This window comes from Apodemus sylvaticus, chromosome 12, assembly GCF_947179515.1.
Source record: "Apodemus sylvaticus chromosome 12, mApoSyl1.1, whole genome shotgun sequence".
NCBI lineage: Eukaryota > Metazoa > Chordata > Mammalia > Rodentia > Muridae > Apodemus > Apodemus sylvaticus.
Genome location: NC_067483.1, coordinates 89,527,450 through 89,550,161, shown reverse-complemented (window position 1 = coordinate 89,550,161; position 22,712 = coordinate 89,527,450). Strand labels below are relative to the sequence as shown.

At 39.4% G+C, this 22,712-nt stretch overlaps 1 protein-coding gene and 1 pseudogene across 4 annotated transcripts in view; one reads left to right on the top strand and one right to left on the bottom strand.

Moving 5' to 3' along the window:
• Enah (ENAH actin regulator) overlaps nucleotides 1–22,712 on the top strand; it is a 122,494-nt gene that overhangs the window by 23,552 nt on the left and 76,230 nt on the right. The window lies entirely within an intron of this gene.
• Nucleotides 12,860–13,089, bottom strand: LOC127697299 (small nuclear ribonucleoprotein G-like; annotated as a pseudogene).

Sequence of the window (22,712 nt, the reverse complement as noted above, 5' to 3'; positions counted from 1 at the left end):
TTAGGTTTAGCTGTGCAAAATAACCAGTTTGGGGAGGTTAAAAAAACCAGGTATTGGCAACTTTAATTTTCAAATGGTTCAGCCCAGTATATTTAAGTATCTTTGAAGTTGTTCTCCCTCCTCCCCCCCCTCACCCCGACCTCTTTTAAACTTACACAGTCCTGTTTCTTCCTCTTTGTTGTTTGAGTGTTTTACTTGCTTTTATGTCTGTGTGCCACATGGTGCCTGTATCTAGAGGCCATAAGAAGACATTGATTCCCTTGGAACTGGCGGTATACATACGCAAGTTGTGTACTATGTGGGTGCTGGAATTGAATCCAGATCTTCCAGAAAAAGTGTCCTTAATGACTGAGCCCTCACCAACATTTCCCCTCTCCCTCCTTTTTGAGACTGGACCCACTATGTAGCTATGGTGGCCTAGAATCACTGGTAGATCAGGCTCAGAGATTGGCCTGCCTCTACCTCAGAAGTACTGGAATTAAAGACAAGTTTCCAGCTATGAACATTTTTGATGGTTGCAATTTATTTGACAAGGCACAATGTATACAAAATTGACTTGAATTGGCTTGACAGGTCCTTTTTAACATTTATTCTGTGTGTGTGTGTACACACCATGGTGTAGATGTGGAGACTGTAGAACTTACAGAGTTGGTTTTCTTTGTGAGATTTAGAAATTGAATTCAGTTCATCTAACTTGGCATCAAATTCCCTTTACTCAGTGAACCTTTTATTTGGGACTATCCCAAACAGGAATGCTTGAGATGGAACCTTCTCTTTTCCTTTTATGTTGCACCGCTTGCTCACTTAGCTGCTTAGGGAACAAAGATCCCTGAATCTGGGAATTCTGGTAAGTTTTCTTTGTCATTCTCCCTTGCACAACCACCACATAAAAACTACAGGATAAGTGAAGAAAGGGGTCAAGAGGACATTGTTTGCTGGGGTGGTGGGGGTGGGAGGGGGCGCCTGTCTCTCTCTCCCCTCCCTCCCCATTTCCTTTCCCTCCCCATTTCCTTTCCCTCCCCATTCCCCCTCTCTCCATTTCTTCCCCCACTCTCCCTTTCTCCCCTCCTCCACCTCCCTATGGCCTTTCCCCTGACCTCAATCCTTGGGGCCAGTGAACTTGCCTAAAAAAAGAGGCACAGGGGTAGGGCAGACATTGTTTTAAAAACTGGTCTAACATCAGAAATGGAATAGGAATATCTCATTGCACACAGTGGTGGCAAATGTTATGAAGGTAGTTTGTCTTTGTGTACATATTGGATTGCATATACAGTGTCTTTATTACTACTCCTAACAGTTTGAGATATACTTTGGGAGAGATGACATGGTGTGGGTGAGTTTGAGGGTGTAGCATTCTGCTGCTGAGGACCTTCTCTGTTCCAGTGATCCCACCAGTCTCTTTTAAAGAGAGACCAATGCTCTATACTTGCTAGGTAGTAAGTGTATTTAACAGAGTTTAGGAGATTTTTATTTTTAAAGACATTTATTTAGAAGGAAGATGAGAGAAAATTTAGGGCACAGAAGTAACACTTTTTCATTTCATTCTTTTACACAGTGTTCACCTACAATTTTCACAAGTTGAATTTTTAGAGAAGCCACTAAAGAGTCCTCAGTATCAGAAAAATGAGAGAATAACTCCTAACATTTAGTAGGTACTTAATAAATATTTGTAGTCTGAATGGAGAGAGTCCTACTTACTAGTCTAGGATCCATTTTGCATCTGGTTAGCCCTTTTTTGGGGTGTGGAGGGGAGAAGTCATTCAAACAGAGAGTTGCTAATGAGATTTTATTTGATTAATTTTAGGGACATGGGTCTGTGGTTTACTTCTTTCTTTATCCCCAGATATTGGAAGAGTTGATTGCTAGTAAGGCTGATTGCTTTTAGGGAGTTGTCAGTTTCCTCCAGGGGCATATTTGGAGGAGAATGGAGACGACTTTGACAAGAGCAACAGCTGTTGAGCAGTCTCTTTGGGGATTAGGTGCAAGTTGGTCTATAGTTGAAATCTGCCTCCTGGCTGCTGAACTGTTTTTTTTTTTTTTTTTTTTTTTTTTTTTTTTGGCCTCAAGGATTAAGACTTTGCTGCTCACTCTGGTTACATTTCCTTAGCTCTGGCTGGTAATGTTTCTAACTGATTATCTTTCTCTGTAAGGAAGTTTTCTTTAAAGAGTGGTTGGCAGCTACTGGGAACAAACTGAAAATGTTACTTGTGCTTTTTCTCGGAATTGAACAGTTACTGGTAACAGTGCTTGAATTTGAAATTAATTATAATCATTTTTAGTAATGGTAGAGTTAAAATCCTTCTCATTGTGTTGATGAGAGCATCAAATAATACTTAGCCAATCAGTATTATATATAGGAATGTCCACTCTGGCAACCTTTAGAAGGTTTTAAACTTTACTTAGCCAGATGGTTTTTAAGCCACCTCGCTGGGATTGCATGCATGGATCATGCATATGACCAGTTGTGATGATATGAATTATGTTGAGTTTAGAGCAGAGACTGAACTGTAGCTTATTGTCAACTTAGCCCTGTGTGGCTAAAAGCCTTTTGGTTGTCTCACTGAAGATCTGTTTGAATGCTCTGTGCATCTGAATTGCTGTGGTTGCTTTTAATGTGTATGTGTGTGCGTGTGTGAGTTCTGTGTGTGAGTCCTGAACCAGGCTCATACAGTAAACCCAAACCTTTTTAGACTTGGCCTTTTGGTCTTCTGGAGTATCTAGTTGAGACATTGTGAGCCCCAAAGAGTAGCTAATGTATGAGAAGCTTTGGATTAAATATTAATGTACAAGAGTATACAATAAGAGTGAGCCTATGTTTCTTTAGTTTGTCATTTTTTCTTATAAGCTGACCTTTAAAGGTGACGACACAGAAATCAGTGAATTGGAATACTTCAGAGTTTCAGGGCAGATTATAACTGAGCCCTAGTTGTCTGGCACAGATCAAACCTTAGTTTGTTGTTTGAAGTCCTTAAAAGGTAAGTTCAGTTTTTCAATGACTGTACAAATTTCCTAACTGTAAATTTGTATTGCTTACGTTGAAGTTGGGTGCTATCCCCTCCCATGATATTTATTTAAGTTCACTTTGAAGTTCTGGATTCAGTTTTGATTTTTCAAACATCTTATCTAGCTTGACTCTTCAGAAACAAGTATTTTTCTCTTCAACTGTTTTTGTTTTCTTTTTGGTGCTAGAATTTGAACTCAGGGTCTTAGACATATGAAATAAATGTTCTCCCCCTGAGCTACATTCGCAGTCATCCCTCTCTTCAATTTTTCTATGTAGATGTAGTATGTAGTTATAGATACAGAGTAAATGTTCTGACCCTGAAATGCTTGGGATCAAAGTATTTCATGTTTGAGAGGCTTTTGTAATTCAGAATATTGGCATAGCCTTTACCAGCTGAGCAACTGAAGGTCTTCACAATTGCAAACTTTAGAGCATTGTTAAAATACAATACAAAATACATATGTTGTGATCACTGCGCGCAGAAAGAGAAGGGGGGAGGGGAGAGAGAGAGAGAGAGAGAGAGAGATCAGAGGGGCCCACCTTTTATATGTGAATAGTGATATAGCCACAGGTAAAGGTGGGAGGTGAGCCAAGTGGATTCTGGGAATATGGTGACTGTAGCCTTGGCAACAGGTGTGTGGATCATGCTGTTGACTCTATGTGATATCGTGGGTTTTGGAGGTCCTGATACTAACATATACACTATTATTCACTAGAGAACAGTTAGAAGAGAAAATGTAGCCCGGCGGTGGTGGCGCACGCCTGTAATACCAGCACTCTGGGAGGCAGAGGCAGGTGGATTTCTGAGTTTGAGGCCAGCCTGGTTTACAGAGTGAGTTCCAGGACAGCCAGGGCTATATAGAGAAACCCTGTCTCCAAAAAAACCAAAAAAAAAAAAATAAAATAAAATAAAATAAAATGTAATTAAGCTACTTTTCTTGTACATTGTAGTTGGAATTTATTTGTAAAAGTAAATCAAATTATTTACTTAAGGAATTTTCAACTTTATTATATTCTTATGGGTTCTAAAATAATTTTTTGTGCTATAAATATTATTTAACATTTTTATGCTTAGGATTTTTATATGTGCATGGAAAGCACATCAGCATGGTGAGATCAAGTTAGGATCGGTGTTGGGCTTATTGTTTTATGATGATGTTAAAATTTAAGACAAGTCATTTTAAGTTTCTGAAAATAGGTCATTGTGATATTGCAATGTAATAAGTGCTGTATTTGGTTTCTGTTCTTACTCCCTGACATACAGTTCTTCAAACTCCTGGATTGCTGAAGTGTTCAGTGTATTTTTGCAAACGACACTGAGCTGTGGGAGTTGTTTCATAGAGGAATCCATTTATAATTTGATCATTGGAATCTTCAACCCCACTGCACACTTCTGGAGAGGAGGGGCTGAAGGTTGAGTGGATTAAGAATGGCTAGTGATGTGGTTAGACATTTTGACATGATGAAGCCTTCCTTAAAAGCCCAGAGGGACCCACATTTGAAGAGATCCAGGGGAGTTGTAAAAAAGAACACAGGGGCTCAGAGGATGAAAAATGCCTCATCTCCGAACACAGACGCTCTCCCACTCAGGACCCTTCCAGACCCAACCTTATGACTCTCTTTAGATTCCTGTTCACTTGTGCCCTTTAAAATAACCTTTATATTTAATGGATGAACATAAATGTTTTTCTGAGTTCTTTCAACCAGAGATAACAAATCAAAACCCAGAAGGGAGTGTAAACAATCTCACCTAATCTACAGGAACATAGGTGGCATCACAGTTTGTGATTGTCACCTGAGGTGCAGGTATGTGTAGGACTCCCAGTTGTCTCCTGGAGAATCTAATGTCAGAAGTGGATCCTTCTCCCAGCATGCCGGTAATTGAACTCAGGGCTGTGCTAAGTGTTTCTCTGCCCAGAAATGTTGTTTTGAGTGCTCTATGTAAGAATAGGGCAAACTGTTTTTCTCCTCTCTCAAAGGTAGTGCAGTAAGGGTACATGTTAATATCTTAGGAGGGAGTTAGAATTAGGTTTTGGTCTTGTTATAACTGAAAACAATGTCGCTGGTTTGCTCTATTTTCTTTGAATACGTGCTACGTATTTAAAAACAGGATGAAAAAAATCATGTCTATAGAAAATTAGCAAACTAAAAAGTAGAATGATTTACGGGTTAACTTCACAAGTGTTATTACTGATAAGCACTACTCTTTGGCCTGGGAATGTGGAAGTGAACTTGTCCACACACCGAGCTTTTTCTAGCAGAGGTGGGAGAAAGAGGTATCAATAAAGGTATTCTCAGTAATTGAAGATAAAATACTTAGCCGTAAAAGGGTGGCAGAAGAGCAGAGCATACTCAGTTTGAATGATTAGAGAAGTCTTTTCTTATGGGTAATTTTGAGATAAGCTGACCGTGATATGGTGAGCAGGAGAAAGCCACTCCTGAGTAGACCATGCAGAAGTCCAAAGACAGAAAGTGAGCTTGCTTTGAGAGACAGAAAATCTGCAACACGGTATCATCTTCCCTCCTTTGCCTTTGCCTTTTCTTCCCTTTACTGTTTTGTCCCCTCCCTCCCTTTTCATGTCCCCTTTCTCCTTCCTTTTCTCTCCCTTTTTTGTTTTTAAAAGATTTATGTATTTTATGTATGTAAAGTACACTGTTGCTGTCACTAACACACCAGAATAGAGGGCATCAGATCCCATTACAGATGGCTGTTAGTCACCATGTGGTTGCTGGGAATTGAACTCAGGACCTCTGGAAGAGCAGACAGTGCTCTTAACCACTGAGCCATCTCTCCAGCTCTTTTCTCCCTTCTTAGCTGGAGATTGAACTTGAACCTGGAGCCTAACTTCTACATGTGTTGTCTCTGGTCTATACCATTGTGTGCGTGCTCGCATGTTTATTACTGTGTGTTTTGTTTTGCATGCATGTGTGTGTCCCACATGCATACCTGCAGTGACTAGAAAAGGCTGTCAAACCCCCTGGAACTGGATTTACCGACAGTTGTTAACAAAAGCAGTTAAGTTCAGTTTACTACTGAGTCGCCTCTTTAGCCTCCTATTCCGGTTGGGTTTTTTTGTTTGCTTGTTTTTGTTTTGTTTGATTTTGTTTTTCCCTAAAGACTCATGATGTTGAGCATCTTTTGCTGTGCTTAATGGCCATTGTGTATTTTCTAAGTTCAAACTCTCAGTCCACACATGCAAACAGCATGAAGGCACAGAACCAGTTTTCTTTACTCTGTTTCAGTCATATTTGCAGTAAAGAGTAACTTGGAGCTTTGATTGGCTTTGTACTTCAAAGAGTGCTTGCCTGGCTTGTTTGGCATATTAAGTGTGTGCAGTATTTCACAGTTTTTGTTCATTCATCTAAAATTATATCATTCCATTGTGTGAATTACTCATTCATAGGTGGAGGAACATTTGAATTGGTTGCAGTTTTATCTCTTATTAATGTTATGGACATTCTAATGTGTGTTTTTCCTTGAACATTTATGTGCATTACAAATACAGTCTTGAAATTGGAAATTAGCTGGAAAGCCAGTTGATCTGGGAACCAAACGCAGATCTTCTGTAAGAGCAGCAAACACTCTTAACTCCCCAGTTCAGCAGTGTTATTTCTTTCTATTTTGTTTTGGTTTTGCTGCCCTGCCTGGTTTGGTAAGGTAAGTAGCTCAGGGTGGCCCCCCAGTGCATGCAGTCCTTTCCTTTGCACCCCCCCCCCCCCAGTGCTTGGTGACAGGTGTATATATGACTGTTTATTATTTCTGTTACATTTCAGAAGGTAGGTGTGGCTTACTGGAAGCAACATGGACTTCCTATTCAGATGTGTAGTTTTAACATTTCCCTAATTCCACTTTTCAGATTTTTGGCTTCCAGTTGTGTAGTAACTGGAGTTGTAGTGTACCATACTTTGTTTTTGTTTGTTTGTTTTTGTTTTTTAAAGTCAGTTAATTGATCAAATAGTCCCTTCTTAGTGGTCTTTTATTCCGTTAATACCATGCAGATAAATCTCATTTTAAGTTATCCTGTCCTTTCCCAACCACACTGGTTGACTGTCTGGCAGTTATGTAAGATTTAACCTAAAATGTGCTTACTCAGTCCCATGTTGGAATTTCTGTCATCATAAGGAGTTCTGTTTAGCATCTTAAATTCTGCATAATGCACTTAAGTGAAACCTATGGAATTGTAGTCTGCTGAGTCAGGGAATGCTTCCATTTCAAAGGCTCTTGATCCTTATGTCCTAACACTTGCAGAAAGCTTGTTTTTCTTGTATCAGCAAGAGATTGCCTTTTGCCCACTCTCCTGTTGCTGTCTTCCCACAGTAGAAAAGGATATCTTTTTTTTTTTATCCTGTGTTGTTTGCTTACCAGTGAGCTTTAGTATTTTTCATAATTGTATTACCCCTCCCAAGTTTTCTGGGAATTGTCCGGTTTTTTTTGTTTGTTTGTTTTTTTTTTGTTTTTTTTTTTTTTGGTTGAGACAGGTTTCTCTGTGTGGTCCTGGCTGTCCTGGAACTCACTCTGTAGACCAGGCTGGCCTTGAACTCAGAAATCCGCCTGCTTCTGCCTCCCAAGTACTGGGATTACAGGCGTCCGCCATCACGCCCCGCCTCTGGTTTTGTTTTTGAGAGCTGGGATTGAAACCAGGGAATTGACTGGTTTTTAGTGTACTCTCAGAACTTGAAAATTCAGTTGTTATTTTTCTTCTTGTTAAACTAACGGGAATGAGTTTTTTTGTGGATTGTTGAAGTTGAAACCCTTTTTATTTTTATTTTTTGAAACCATCTTTAAAAAGACCTAATGCACTCACACAGAGATTTTTGGCCCCAGATGCTCAGATTTGAATCTTTGTGTGACTTTAGTACTTTCAAAATCCAGACAAGCACTTCAGCCACTAGGCTGCAGTTTCTTCATCTTCAGATGAGAATAACAATACTTAATTCATTTGATTGTTGCTAGAATTAAGTGAAACAGTGAAATTAAGTGAAACACTAAGTAATCATTCAGTTAGCTGGCTGGGATAAGTAATTAATGGTGGAAGTAGAACTGGTAACTCTGTTTATACCCTTAGTTGTTGTCATTCATGACCTTTTCACTGTAAACTTCATGTAATAGAGCTTATTTTAAATAGTCATTTTGTTTCAAGACAAGGTATTTATTCCTAGCTAATTGCAATTAGTCTTAAAAAGTGGTTTCTTGAATACGTCTATTTGCTTGCTTTTGATTTTCTAATTGTGTTTAAAAATAGCACAGGATATAATGTGCCATATTTAAGAAGGGCCTCTCTGTAAATCAGCTTTACTTTTCAGGGAGATTAGTGACGGCTCCTGCACTTGCTTCATACTTGGTTGTTAGTCCCTCCTCCTCCCCTCCCCACTCCTCACCCCCACTGTACTGTATTTTGGCTGCCCCCTTTGGCCTGGGAGAACTAGCCAGGGGCTGCACACACGTGTAGAAACTGTCTTTCCATCAGCAGCCAGGATTTCCTGTAGCTTCTCAACTAGGAGTGGGACCTTGTGAATGACATCCGTCTCCCGATTCTTGGTGAAATAGTGACTAGGTTGATAATGTGCAGGTTTTGTATAGGTAATCACAGCTGTTGAGAGTGTGATTGCAAAGGCTGGCTGTACCTGTTAGGCATTTCTTAGCAGAGAACTAAAAGAATTACCTGTTTTGCAATAGGATTTAAAAGTGAGATCGTTTTGAGTTGAGTCTGTTTTGAAATTAGATTACAATACCTTTTCTGCTCCGTTGGTACAACTAAGGGTCTGGATGAACAGGACAACACTTTTCACTTTGAAGGGGGCATAAAAAGAGAGAGAGAGAGGTTTAGGGAGTGTGGCACGGCGGTGGGGGGGGGGAGGGTGTGCCAGACACCTCCTTCCCCTGAGGGACCACAGGCACACAGAAATGGTATAGAATAGAGTTTATTCAGGGCAGAGGATGGGAGTTAATGGTATAGTGGAGGTAGAGAAAGGCAGAGAGAAAGAGAGAGAGAGAAGAGAAGAGAGTAGAGTAGATAAGTGGAGGCCGGCCATGACCACATGGAGAGAGGGGGGAGGGGAGGAGAGCCCAAGAGGGGCAGAGAGGTGAGAGTAGGATGAGAATGAGAGAGGGGGGGAGGGGAGGGGAGGGGCAAGTAACCCCTTATAGTGGGCCAGGTCTATGGGCGGGGCAGACGTGGCTGTTGCCAGGTAAGTGTGGGGTGGGGCTTAGAATACCAACACACATCTGTTTATAACTTTACTTTGGAGTATGTTTCACATACTAAGTTACTGTGTTTCAGCCTACCACAATACTCCCTTTAGGTAATGCTTTTCAGAGATTAACAAGTAACTTGATTCCTCTTGTTTTCTCTCAAGCCCAGTGGGAATCTGCTCTGTAGCTTGACATAATCCCTATTGTGTGTAGAATGTTTAACTCTTCACAACCATTATTTAAGGTCTGGTTGTTGACCAAAGTATACTTGTAGCCATCTTGTAATCTTTTATCTTGGGCCTTAAACAACCTAAATTATGTCTATGTTAAAAATCTTTGCTGTTTACTATTTGAAAATATTTGTTGCTTGTGTGTGTGTGTGTGTGTGTGTGTGTGTGACATTTAGCAAAATAGAAGAGGGTCGGGTTTGTAATTTGTTATTTTATAAAATGTTCCTTTGTTTTAGATCAATATATTCATGATGTAAACATGTTATTTGTTACTCTGAGTCACTCACATGACTCTATAGTGTCTAGCATATATTTTCCCACCTACTAAATTACTTCTTCTTCTTCTTTTTTTTTTTTTTTTAATACAGAGACAGGGTTTCTCTGTATAGCCCTGGCTGTCCTGGAACTCACTCTGTAGACTAGGCTGGCCTTGAACTCAGAAATCCGCCTGCTTCTGCCTACCAGAGTGCTGGGATTACAGGCGTGCACCACCACTGCCCAGTTAATTACTTCTTTTTGTATTGTCTTTATTTTACAGTTTAATCTTTGTTTGATCATTATTCCTCAAAACCATTGTCATTTCCAGTTATAGAAAAACAAAACAAAAAATGCAGCATGGTAGCATATCCCTGTAATTCCAGTGTCTATGGGGGTTTTAGGCAAGAGGTCTGCCAGGGATTCTTAGTGAGACCTGGCTTCAAAAAACAAAACAACAAAAACCACAGCAAAAAGACTGTGGACTTAATGCCTTGAATCACAAACACTGTGGTAGTTTGCTAGGCTCCTACATTGCAGTGCTTAGTCACCAGAGTGGCACTATTTGGAAGAATTAGAAAGATAAGGAGGTGTGGTTTTTTTGTTGGAGTAGGTATAAGTATAGCCTTATTGGAGGCAGTGTGTCACTGAGGGTGGGCTTTGGGGTTTCAAAAACCCACAGCAGGCCCAAGGTTCTCTCTCTGCCTGTGGATCAGGGCGTAGCTCTCAGTTCCTGCTCCAGCTTCTGCCTATGTGCCACCATTCTCCCCAACATAATGAGAACAGACTAAACTACTCAAACTATAAGCAAGCCCCCAATTAAATGCTTTCTTACATAAGAGTTGCCTTGGGTCATACTGTCTTTTCATAGCAACAGAACACTAAGACAAAATGCATTCTTTAAGTAAAAGATGTCAAGGAATTCTTTTTTAGATATGTCAACAAGTTTGCTTTAGGTTTCTGAGTTTATTTAATGGACAGCATTGTTACTACTTTATTCATAGTGTGTATTGTCCTGGAGATTAGAGAACTTAGAAATAGTTTTATATTATATAGTTAACTAGGATGGATCCCTTGAAACCATGTATGTGGGAAAAGTTACTGAACAGTGTTTTCATTTTGTTTTTTATTTTAAGATGGACAATCTTATTGAGTAGCCCATGGCTAGCCTCAGGTTTCTGGTTCTCCTGCCTTAGCCTCTGTAATTCTGGCATTACAAGTATACAATGCATAACTCATTTAAAAATTTTACTGGCTGTCTGCTATCCCCTAATCTTTAGGATCCTGAATGAACAAGGGCTTTCATCTTGGTTATTTAAGCCCATAGCTTTATGTGTGTTAAATTTGCAAAATCTTATACAGAGTAGTTTTAGTTTTAAACATTTGAATGTTGGTTGATACAATTTTAGAAACTTATATTTGGTAAAAGCTGCTTGCTTTATTTCTTCACTTACTCAGGAGGGGAGAATGCAGGCCATGATTCATGTGTATAGAGGTCAGAGGACAACTTTTTAGTCAGTTTTTTTCCTCCCACCTTTACTGAGCTCTTGTGACAGAACTCAGATCATAAGCAAGCTTGCATAGCCAGTACTTTTACTTGCTCAGCCACAGAGCCGTCTCATTGGCCCACTTGTGGTTTTCTGTACTTTGTGCTCTCCTGATAGATGCTCCTTAAGTGTTGTCTTTGAAAATAAACATGACTCACAGCTCTTAGGTAGCCAAAGCAGATCTTTAATAAATGCTTCTTTGTCCACTTTGAGGCCATGCAGAATAAACAAACAGTTCCTTTGCATTTTGAAACTGAACTCAGTGCTTGTGTTAACTTTGAAGATGAACAGAACTAGAAGAAAGGCATATTTGTAGGCACACTGCCCCTCCGTAACTTTAGAATTTCAAAATTCAAAATGTTACTATATTATTAAATATTTTTATAGGGACTGAAAATTAGTGTATCTCAACTCATGCAGAATCCTGAATATGGAAAATATGGATCTTGAACTATTAAAAAAACCCTGTTTTGTATGTGTGTATGTGTGTGTGTGTGTGTGTGTGTGTATTTAATAATGGAAGTTTTAATAGCTTCTATATCCAATTCTAATATCCATTTAATTGCTTATTTCAACTTAGGAAAGATGAATTAAAGAGAGACCTTCACATTTGGGATGTCTAAAAACATTAATTTCTTTGTGCATGCACCATTTGCATACTTGGGGTAAAAAGTAGTTGGAAGAGAGTGGGCGTTGGACCCCCTATACATGAATTATGCATGGTTATAAATCCTCTGCAAGATTAGCAAGTGCTTTTAACTTCTGAACCATTTCTCTAGCCCCCATTAATTTTTTAAAATGTTGTTGGTGAGTGTATGTGTAGGCATGTGCGTGTGTGTGTGTGTGTGTGTGTGTGTGTGTGTGTGTGTACATGCGTATGCGCCCAGGTATGTGCATACATGCGCACGCGCCCAGGTATGTGCATGAGGAGACCATAGGTCAACCCCTGATATCTTCTATGTTACTCCTTTTTTCTTGCCTTGTCTTGTCTTTTTCTCTTTTTTGGTTCTATCTGTGTAGCCCTGGCTGTCCTGGAACTCATTCTGTAGACCGTGCTGGCATCGGACTCAGAGACACACATGTCTCCACTTCCTGAGTGCTGGGACTAAAGGCATGCACTGCCACCGGATGCTTGAACTCAACCAGTTTTGCTAGACTAGCTGGTCATAAGTTCAGGAATCCTCCTATTTCTGACCACAGTTCTGGGGATGGAATTCAAGCTTGCTAGCTTGAAGCACTGTTATCAGTTGAGTCATCTTTCCACTCCCCACCTAACCCTCCTCTAAACTGTTGTTCTTTATGCTTCTTTTCTCTACTAAGCTCATTCTCTCCAAACTTTATTGTGATCAGACCTTTTTTTGAGCAGGTCTTACTTTTTAGTTTTAGCTGGCCTACACAACCTGTTAAGAAAAAGGTTTTATTGTGGAGTTAGGATTGGTTGGTTGGTTCACTTGTTTGTTGATCCCCATTTTGGAGAATGTCATTATTTCATATTTCAGTCTTTTTTTTCCCTCAGTATCACAAACATTTATTTAGCAAAAAGTTTCCTATGAAAATGTACATGACCTAATTCTACATCACAATCAAGCAGGCCTTTGGGGAGGGATGTGGTTACACTGCTGAGCACTGGTTAGACTCTTTCCAAGGCATCTAACATGCTGATGCCATTTCCTCGGATGACCACCAGCCTGACATTGTTCTGCTGCCCACTGGTTGCCATATTCACACGCTCATCAGTCACAGAGTCATAAAGGGGCCGAAGCCCCACAGGATTCCTTGTCCATGTCTGCCACCATTTAACTTCAGTGATAACTTCTTGTCCATGAACTTCTTCTATTTGGGACTATGGGCTTTGCTCATGGCGAGGACTCAGCGGGCTCAGCACTACTATTTCAGTCTTTTGTTCTGTTTTGGTTTTTTGTTTTTTAAGTTCACTCAAACTTTATACTATATGATAATTTTGGCATTTCATCTAGATCACAAAATCATTGGTGTGGTGTCTGGAGAGATGTCCTGGTGGTTAAGAGCACTGGCTGCTCTTCCAGAGGACCCAGGTTCAATTCTCAGCATCCACATTGTGACTCACTACCATGTGTAACACCATTTCAAGGGGATCTGACACACTCCTGTTTCTGCAGACATTGTGTGAACACGGTGCCTACACATACATGCAGGCAAAAACACTTAAATGGATAAAATAAATCTTGATTGAAAAACAGAGTCCCTAGTGTTTAGTTAAAACACTAAAGTACTTCTTTTTGGTCTTCCTTGATAAATCTTTATGAAGTTTTATCTAGATTATTTTCCAAGAAGCAGGTGTTTAGTTTTGCTTTCTTTGTTTTTTCTTTTTTATTGGATATATTTATTTACATTTCAAATGATTTCCCCTTTCCTGTCCCCTACCCCCCCAAAGTCCCATAAGCCATCTCCCTACTCCCTGTTCCCCAATCAACCCCCTCCCGCTTCCCTGTCCTGGTATTCTCCTACACTGCTGACATGATCCTTTCCAGGACGTTTGTTTTTTTAACCTCACTTGTTTCTTTGGTCTAGATTTCTTTCTGCTCTTTTATTATTTCCTTTTTTGTTTCTTTGACTTTCCTTTGTATTTATTTGTTTGTTTGTTTTAAAATTTAGACTATTTTGTCATTCTTCATTTTTTATTGAGACAGGATCTTTCTTTTGTAACCCTACAGGTCCTGGGATTCCCTATGTAGAATGTTCTTGAACTCAAAGAGATCCGCCTACTTCTGACTCAGCAAGTGTTGGAGTTAAACACTTGTGCCACCACACCTGGCTTGTGTGTCCCTTCCTCCATTTTTTTCTTCACTGTGTTTACCTGGCTAGTTTGGAAATCACAAAGATCTTCCTGCCTCAGTCTCTTGAGTTAGTTCCGAGATTAGGTGAGATCCCTGCCTCCCCTCTCTGCCACTCCTCCCTTCTTCCTTCCCTTTTTCTTTTTTTTGAAATTAGAGTGAGAGTGTGAGGAAGGTTTTCCTTTTGTATTCCTGGCTATTTGACCTTGAACTCAAAATAGCCTAGGCTAGCTTTGAACTAGATAGTCTTCCTGTTTTAGCCTCTGGAGGATTGGAATTTCAGGCATGAGTCACCATGCCTGGCTATATTTTTGAGTCTTTAATATTATTGTTCAAGCCTCGGTACTTTCGCTTTTAATTTGTGTTGGTCTATCAATAATTCTAAGCAGATTATATTAATATAAAGGTAATTATATTTTCTTTTTGTGTGTGAGGGTTAGAGACGGGGTTTCTCTGTGTATCCCTGGCTGTCCTGGAACTCACTCTGTAGACCAGGCTGGCCTTGAACCCAGAAATCTGCCTACCTCTGCCTCCCAAGTGTTGGTATTTAAGGCGTGCACCACCACTGCCCTGCCCGCTATAGTTATATTTGTGATGAATAGGTTGTCTCATTTTATCAGTATGTAGTGTCTTTGTTAGAGACTCTTAAATTTATTGTTTTTGAAACATTTTACATCTTTAGGAATGTTGTAAGATTATTATAGAGAAATTGATGTAGTCACATAGAATCATATACACATTTTTTAAATAATTATTTATTATTTATTTTATGTATGGGAGTACAATGTAGCTTTCTTCAGATGTACTAGAAGAGGGAACCAGATCTCATTACAGACTGTTGTGAGCCACCATATGGTTGTGAGCCATGATGTGGTTGCTGGGAATTGAACTCAAGGACGTATGGAAGAGCAGTCAGTGCTCTTAACCACTGAGCTATCTCTCTAGCCCCCATCTTTTTGTTTTTACTTTTTCTTTTTACTTGTTGTTTGTTTGTTTGTTTGTTTGTTTATTTTTGTGATCAAGCTCTCATATATCCAGGCTGGTCTCAAACTCTATATGTAGCCAAGAATGACTCTGAATTTATGATCTATCTGCCTTCATCTCCTGTTCATTGAGGTTATAGATATGTGCTCCCATGCTTAGGTGATTGACCTAGTGCTTGGGAATGCTTGGCAAACACTACCAACTGATTTTCTGTATTTATCTGTGAAAATTAGGCCCTTATAATATTTTTCCTTAAGTGTAAGCAACATGAACCTTCCCCTACATACTTACAGTATAGTTACCTTACTCTGGATGTTTTATAAATACTCAACTTTTTTTATTATATAATTTGAGTTTTGTTTGGATAGAGTTAAATTAGGGGAAAAATACATGCTTTGGTGCTAGTGATACATTTACATATATACCTTGTCAGTTTTGCTGCTGTCTTAGCTGCATGTGTCCTTCTTGGTCCTGTAAGGAACCTTGTGTATTTCAGGACCATTTTGCATTAGAAACTAGGAACTTGAAGACCAGAAAGGGCCAAACTCAGGGTGAAACTTTGCCTTGCAAGCTCCAGGTCCAGTTGATAGAAGAATCAGTCCTGTGAGATGGGGTATCTGAAAATTGGGTTTTTAAAGATGTACATTGTCTTTGGCACGGCTGTCTTGTCACAACGGTGGTAAGATGTTCAGGACAGAGTTCTAAAGAAGAGGGGCTTTTTCAGCTTTCCTGGCTAATGAGGTAGGTCAGCCAAGGAAAGACAAATGAGCTTGAGAGGGTTCTCAACCGCAGAAGTTGTGGAAGGGCATATGATTAAGTCAAGATAGTCAGGAACTCTGCATTCTAAACTTTTACACAAAAGATAACTTCTCAAGTGGTAAGGAAAAAATAAGGCTTAAAGCTAGGGTAAAGCTCAGTAGTAAGATGGGCGCTTAGCGTGCATGCAAGGGGCTTTCAGTTCCCAGCACGAGGGAACAAACAAACAAAACTCCCAACCTTACAGTTAAAGGTATTGTGGATCCTCAGGAAAAGAGGATGCTCCTGAGATAAAAGTACAGCCTATAAACATTTTTACTTTTTATGAATTAGATTACTCGTCATTTTGAATGTTGCCTTCTGCTAAATGTTTCTGTTAACATGAATTGGGTTGACTGTGTTTCGTTCAGTCATATTTCTAAATGTTAGATGAAACTCATTTAATGTTTTAAGCGATATTTTTAGACATACTATAAAGATTACACAGCTGTTGCTTAGAGATGCATGTGAATTGCTTTGAGCATTTGGATTAGGATTTGGATACTATGCCAGCTGATAGCTGCTACAAATGGGAAGAAGCCAACATGAGAATCAAATTCTTAAAGGGTGTGAACACCATACTTCAGTAAGTTCAGGGTAGTGCCTGTCTTGCTTTAGACATCAAAGTGCAATGGCTTAGTGCAATTAGAAAATGGCTTTAGGTTGTTTGTTGGAAAGTTTGGAATATATTCCTCTTCTTTTATAGGGAATTAGAATAAGTGTGAACTCATGTCAAAATAAACTTTATTAAATCAGCTCAGTTTCTGCACATTATTTGATAATATTTTATCATAACTATTTAGTCTGATCCTTTGTGGCATGCCTAATTGCACATAGATTGCGTTGTTCCCAAGCAGCAAGTAAATTTTGAACAGTTACATAGTCAATTATCAGTATTCCTAATTCCCCACCACCATCATGCCTTTAGCTGGGTCAGTTCTATATGTCCATTAAATATGTGGGTTTATTTAATATTTTATTTTTATTTTATCTGTTATGCCTGGTGCCTGCAGAGGTCAGAAAAAAGCATTGGATCCCTTGTAAATGTAGTTATAGGTAGTTGTGAGCCACCATGTGGGTATTGGGAACTGAACTAGAGTCTCTTGGAAGAGGAATAAGTGCTCTTAACTGCCAAGCCATATGTTCAGCCCCTAATTGTTATTTTAATCTTTATCAAATTATTTCATTTATTTACATTCCAAAAGTCGCCCCCCTTACCGGTCTCCCCTCCCCGATTCCTTCACCATACTCCTTCACCACTGAGGGAACTCCACCACCTGCCCGCTCACCTCTATTAGTATCCCTTTTTCCCAGGGCATCCAGTTTCCATAGGATTAAGTGCATCCTTCCCCACTGAGGTCATACAAGGCAGTCTGCTACACGTGTGCCAACGACCATGCACCAGCCCATATATGCTCCTTGGTTTTTGACTTAGTCTCTGGGGGGGTCCTGGTTGTAACCCACTTCAGCTCCTTCAGTCCTTCCTCTAACTCTTCCATTATTGGTCCTTGAGTGACCTCAAAAAAGTGGTTGGCTGTAAGTACCTGCATTTGTCTTAGTCAGTTGCTTGTAGAGGCTCTCTGAGGACAGCCATGCTAGGCTCCTGTCTGCATGCACACCACAGTATGGCCTCAGTATAGTGTCAGGATTTGGTGTGCACGCATGGGGTGGATCCCAAGGTGGGCCTTTCTTTCAGTCTCTGCTCCATTTTTGTCCCTACATTTCTTTTAGGCAGGAACAATCCTAGGTTAAAAACTTGGTAGGTGGGTGGGTGACTCCCCTGCCTCAACTTAGGTCCATGTTTATCTACTGGAGGTGGTCTTTTCAGGTTCTGTCTCCCCACAGTTGGGCATTTTGGCTAAGCCCAACTGGTGGCCTCTCACATCCCAGGTCTCTGGGACTTTACTAGAGGTTCTCCCTGCTCCCTAACCCCCACTGCTGCATATTTTGATTCATTCTCCTATTCCTCTGGGCGTCCCTCCTGTCTCTCTCCATGCTTGATACTGCCCCTCCTTTTCCCAGTTTCTTGCCACCCGTGATTATTTTGTGCCCCTTCTAAGTGGGTTTTAGGTATCCACACTTGGGCCTTCCTTCTTGTTAAGCTTCCTGCAGTCAGTGAGTTGTATGCTGGGTATTATGAACTCTTTGGCTAATATCTACTTATCAGTGAGTACATACTACACTTGTCCTTTTGGATCCGGCTTACCTCACTCAGGGTGATACTTTCTAGTTCTATCCATTTGCCTGCAAAATTCATGATGTCCTCTTTCTTAATAGCTGAATAGTATTCCATTGTGTAAATGAACCACATTTTGTGTATCCATTCTTCAGTTAACAGACATCTGGGTTGTTTCTAGCTTCTAGCTATTACAAATAAGGCTGCTATGAACATAGTAGAGCACATGTCCTTGTGGTCTGGTGGAACAACTTTATGTATATTCCCAGGAGTGCTATCTATATAGGTGGGTCTTCAGGTAGAGCTATTTCCAGTTTTTTGTGGAACTGCCAGATTGATTTCCAGAGTGGTTGTATCAGCTTGTGTTGGGAGCCGAGACATGCTGCGCCTTAAAGATGGCACTGACTTCCACCTTCCCCCTTCCTGATGGCGAGCGCTCCCTGAGAAAAATAGCTCCTTATTTGGAGTAGCTTGCTGAGTTTTGCGCCTTCTGCATAACAATGACCTATCCACACTACCCTTGCGGCAAAGATTGATTAGTTTGGGGTTAGTATATAGGGGCCACCCCAGCTCTCCCTGGGGTCTTCGGCCATTAGCTACAAGTCTGTAAAGGTCTCTTGAATAAACTGCTTGAAGAAGATCCTCGGTGTTGAGTCCTTCCTTCCTGGCGAGGGTGGTCGAGGCAAACTTGCAATCCCACCAGCAATGGAGAAGTGTTCCTCTTTCTCCGCATCTTTGAATTTTTGATCTTAGCCATTCTGATTGGTGTAACATGGAATCTCAGGGTTGTTCTGATGATTAAGGATATTGAACATTTCTTTAAGTGCCTCTCAGCCTTATGAGATTGCTCTGCTGAGAATTCTCTGTTTATCTCTATTTTTTAATTGGGTTATTTGGGTTTTTGTAGTCTTACTTATTGAGTTCTTTGTATATATTGGATATTAGCCCTCTATCAGATATAGGGTTAGTGAAGATCTTTTCCTAATCTGTAGGTTGCTGTTTTGTCCTATTGACTGTATCCTTTGCCTTACAGAAGCTTTTGAGTTTCATGAGGTCACATTTGTCAATTGTTGATCTTAGAGCCTGAGCCATTGGTATTCTGTTCAGGAAAATTTCCCCTGTGCCAATGTGTTCGAGGCTATTTCCCACTTTCTTTTCTATTACATTCAATGTATCTGGATTTATGTGGAGGTCCTTGATCTATTTGGACTTGAGCTGTGTACAAGGTGATAAATATGGATCAGTTTTCGTTCTACATGCGTGCAGACTGCCAGTTACACCAGCCCCATTTGTTGGAGATGCTTTCTTTTTCCTACTGTACGGTTTTTAAAGCAACACTAATTAAACTGTTAGTAAAGTATTCTATGCCCATGGCAAAAGAGCTGTATAAATAAATTTTTTACCACTGACATTTAATATAAAATTGCTGATTATTTTTGTTGCAGTTATTTTTTGCTGCTGTAATAGAATACTTGACATTAGATAATTTACTCAGAACAATTCTTGCCATTCTGAAGACTGAGAAGAGCAGGGTTACTGGGAGACAGGTCTACCCAGTGAAGTCCTTCTTGCTGTGAGCCACTCTTCAGCCAAAGAGCAGCAGGGGTGCTGGGGAGTGCATTTCTTTTCCTTTTCCTTTTTTTTGTTTTTTTTTTAATTAATTTTTTTTTATTTATTGAAAAGGGAAGTAAAGGCAAGTAAAAAACACTTTATGATAAAATTAAAGATTTACATGGAAAATATTTCAGATAAACATGTTAAAATTGACAATTTTCATGGAAAATTAATGAATAAAGTGGTAGACACATAAAACATTGCTGAATTAATTGAAATATGAGATAGAAACATAATAGAATTGAAGATTTACGTGGAAAATATTTCTGATAAAATTGTAGAAAAATGTAGAAGAACATGTTAGAATTGAAGATTATCATGGAAAATGTTATTTAGATATAATAGTGGTAGGCATAAAAGTGTTCCTAAGTTGATTAAAAGTGGAATTACAAACATTTTCTGATAAATTTGAAGATTTACATGGAAAATATTTCTGATAAAATTGTAGAAATATATAGAAAAACATGTTAAAATTAAAGATTATCATGGAAATTATATAGATAAAATGATAGGCATAAAGATAATTCTAAGTTGATTGAAGGTAGAATTATAAACATTTTCAGATAACATTGAAGATTTACATGGAAAATATTTCTGGTAAAATTCAAGAATTAGACAAACATGTTAAAATTGACTATTTAATGGAAAATTTTATATAAAAAATGGTTGATGTAAAAACTAATTGAAGGTGGAATTAGAAACATTTGTGATAAAATCAAAGATTTACATTGGAAACATTTCTGATAAAATGGAGGAAGTATATAGAAAGACATTAAAATTGAAAATTATCATGAAAAGTAATGCAGATAAAATGGCAGACATAAGAGAAATTACTAAATTAATTAAAAGGGGAATTACAACATTTTCTGATAAAATTGAAGCTTTACATGAGAAATATTTTGTTAGTCTTTTTATTGTTGTTAAGAGATATTAAGGAATAGTGCTTGTTGCTTCCTGTTATTTTTGATGTTATTTTTATGTTTGTGTGGGTATCTTCTTTTGGGTTTGTTGGAAGAAGATTACTTTCTTGCTTCTTCTAGGGTGTAGTTTCCCTCCTTGTGTTGGCATTTTCCATCAATTATTCTTTGTAGGGCTGGATTTGTGCAAATTTGGTTTTATCATGGAATATTGTGTTGGTTTCTCCATCTATGATGATTGAGAGTTTTGCTGGTTATAGTAGCCTGGGCTGTCATTTGTGTTCTCTTAGGGTCTGTATGAGGTCTGCCCAGGATCTTCTAGCTTTCATTGTCTCTGGTGAGAAGTCTGGTGTGATTCTGATAGGTCTGCCCTTTTAAGTTACTTGCCCTTTTCCCCTTACTGCTTTTAATATTCTTTCTTTGTTTAGTGAATTTGGTGTTTTGATTATTATGTTTTGGGAGGATTGTCTGTTCTGGTCCAGTCTGTTTGGAGTTCTGAAGGCTTCTTGTGTGTTCATGGGCATCTCTTTCTCTAGGTTAGGGAAGTTGTCTTCTACAATTTTGTTGAAGATATTCACTGGGCCTTTAAGATGTAAATCCTCACTCTCATCTATACCTATAATCCTTAGGTTTGGTCTTCTCATTGTGTCCTGGAGTTCCTGGATGTTTTGAGTTACCAACTTTATGCATTTTGCATTTTCTTTGACTGTTGAATCAATGTGTTCTATGGTATCTTGAGCACCTGAGGTTCTTTCTTCTATCTCTGTATTCTGTTGCTGATGCTTGCATCTATGACTCCTGAATTCTTTCCAAGGTTTTCTAGCTCCAGAGATGTCTCACTTTGTGATTTCTTTATTGTTTCTACTTCCACTTTTAGATCCTGGATGTTTTTGTTCAGTTCCTTCACTTGATTGTGTTTTCCTGTAATTCTTTAAGGGATTTTTGTGTTTCTTCTTTAAGGGCTTTTGCCTGTTGACCCATGATCTCCTGTAATTTCTTTAAGAGATTTTTGTGTTTCCTCTTTAAGGGCTTTTACCTATTGACTGATGTTCTCCTGTATTTCTTTAAGGGAGTTATTTAAGTCTTTCTTGAAGCCCTCTATCATCATCATGAGATATGATTTTAAATCCAACTCTTGCTTTTCCAATGTGTTGGGGTATCCGGGACTTACAGTGGTGGGAGAACTGGGTTTTGATGTTGCCATGTAGCCTTGGTTTCTGTTAGTAGGGTTCTTGTGCTTGCCTTTCATCATCTGGTGCTAGTTGGTATTATCTCTGGCTGGAGTTTTTTCCTCCTGTGGGCCTGTAAGCCTGTGTCCTTACTCCTCTGAGTTCAAAAGTAAAAGCACTGCTGGGAGATCTCTCTGTCCTGGTGGGCTATGCACAGAAGACTCTGGAGTTTCCCCAGCTCCCCAGTGCAAATGGTGGCGGGCGGGAAGAATTCCATCCCAGCTGCTCCCCCTTTTTCTTTTTTTGAGACAGGGTTTCTTTGTGTATCCCTGGCTGTCCTGGAACTGAGTCTGGAAACCAAGCTGGCCTCGAACTCAGATCTGCTTGCCTCTGCTGGGATTTAAGGGAGTAGATCTCTTTTGTCATGAAGCTACTACAGTCACAACTTAGTATACTCCTAAAATAATGGCATAAATCCATTCATGTGGACAGTGCCCTTGTGACTTTAGAATGCCCCCCACCTCTAAGTTCTTTTTGAGTTTTAAATGGACTTTGGGAAGCATATTAACTAGCACTTTTTTGGGAAGCTATTTCTAATTTTAAACGCTTTAAATGACTAAAATAATGGTTATCTGTTGTTCTTGTTGGTCCTTATGATCCATTTGCTTGCTTGTCATTCTAGCAAGTGTCTGAATGTGCTTTGGGTATTAATTAATTATAAGACATAGGTGATGCACTTCTGCACCAGTGATCTGTGTCTCAGATATTGTTATAGTGAGCCTGATGCTGTGACAGGAGTGTTCTGGGTGTTTGTGGTACTTACTCGGAGGTCCTATTTGAAGTGTGCAGTATGGGAAAGGACAGCCTAAGAAAACTCCTTGGATATGAACTGAAAGATACAATGGAGCAGTAATAGTTAAGAAAACAGTGAGTGAAGTGAGACTTTATTTGGAAAAGGAAAGTGCTAATTTAGAAATAGCAAGTTCGAAGTGATGAAGAAAGCTCATTACCCGGT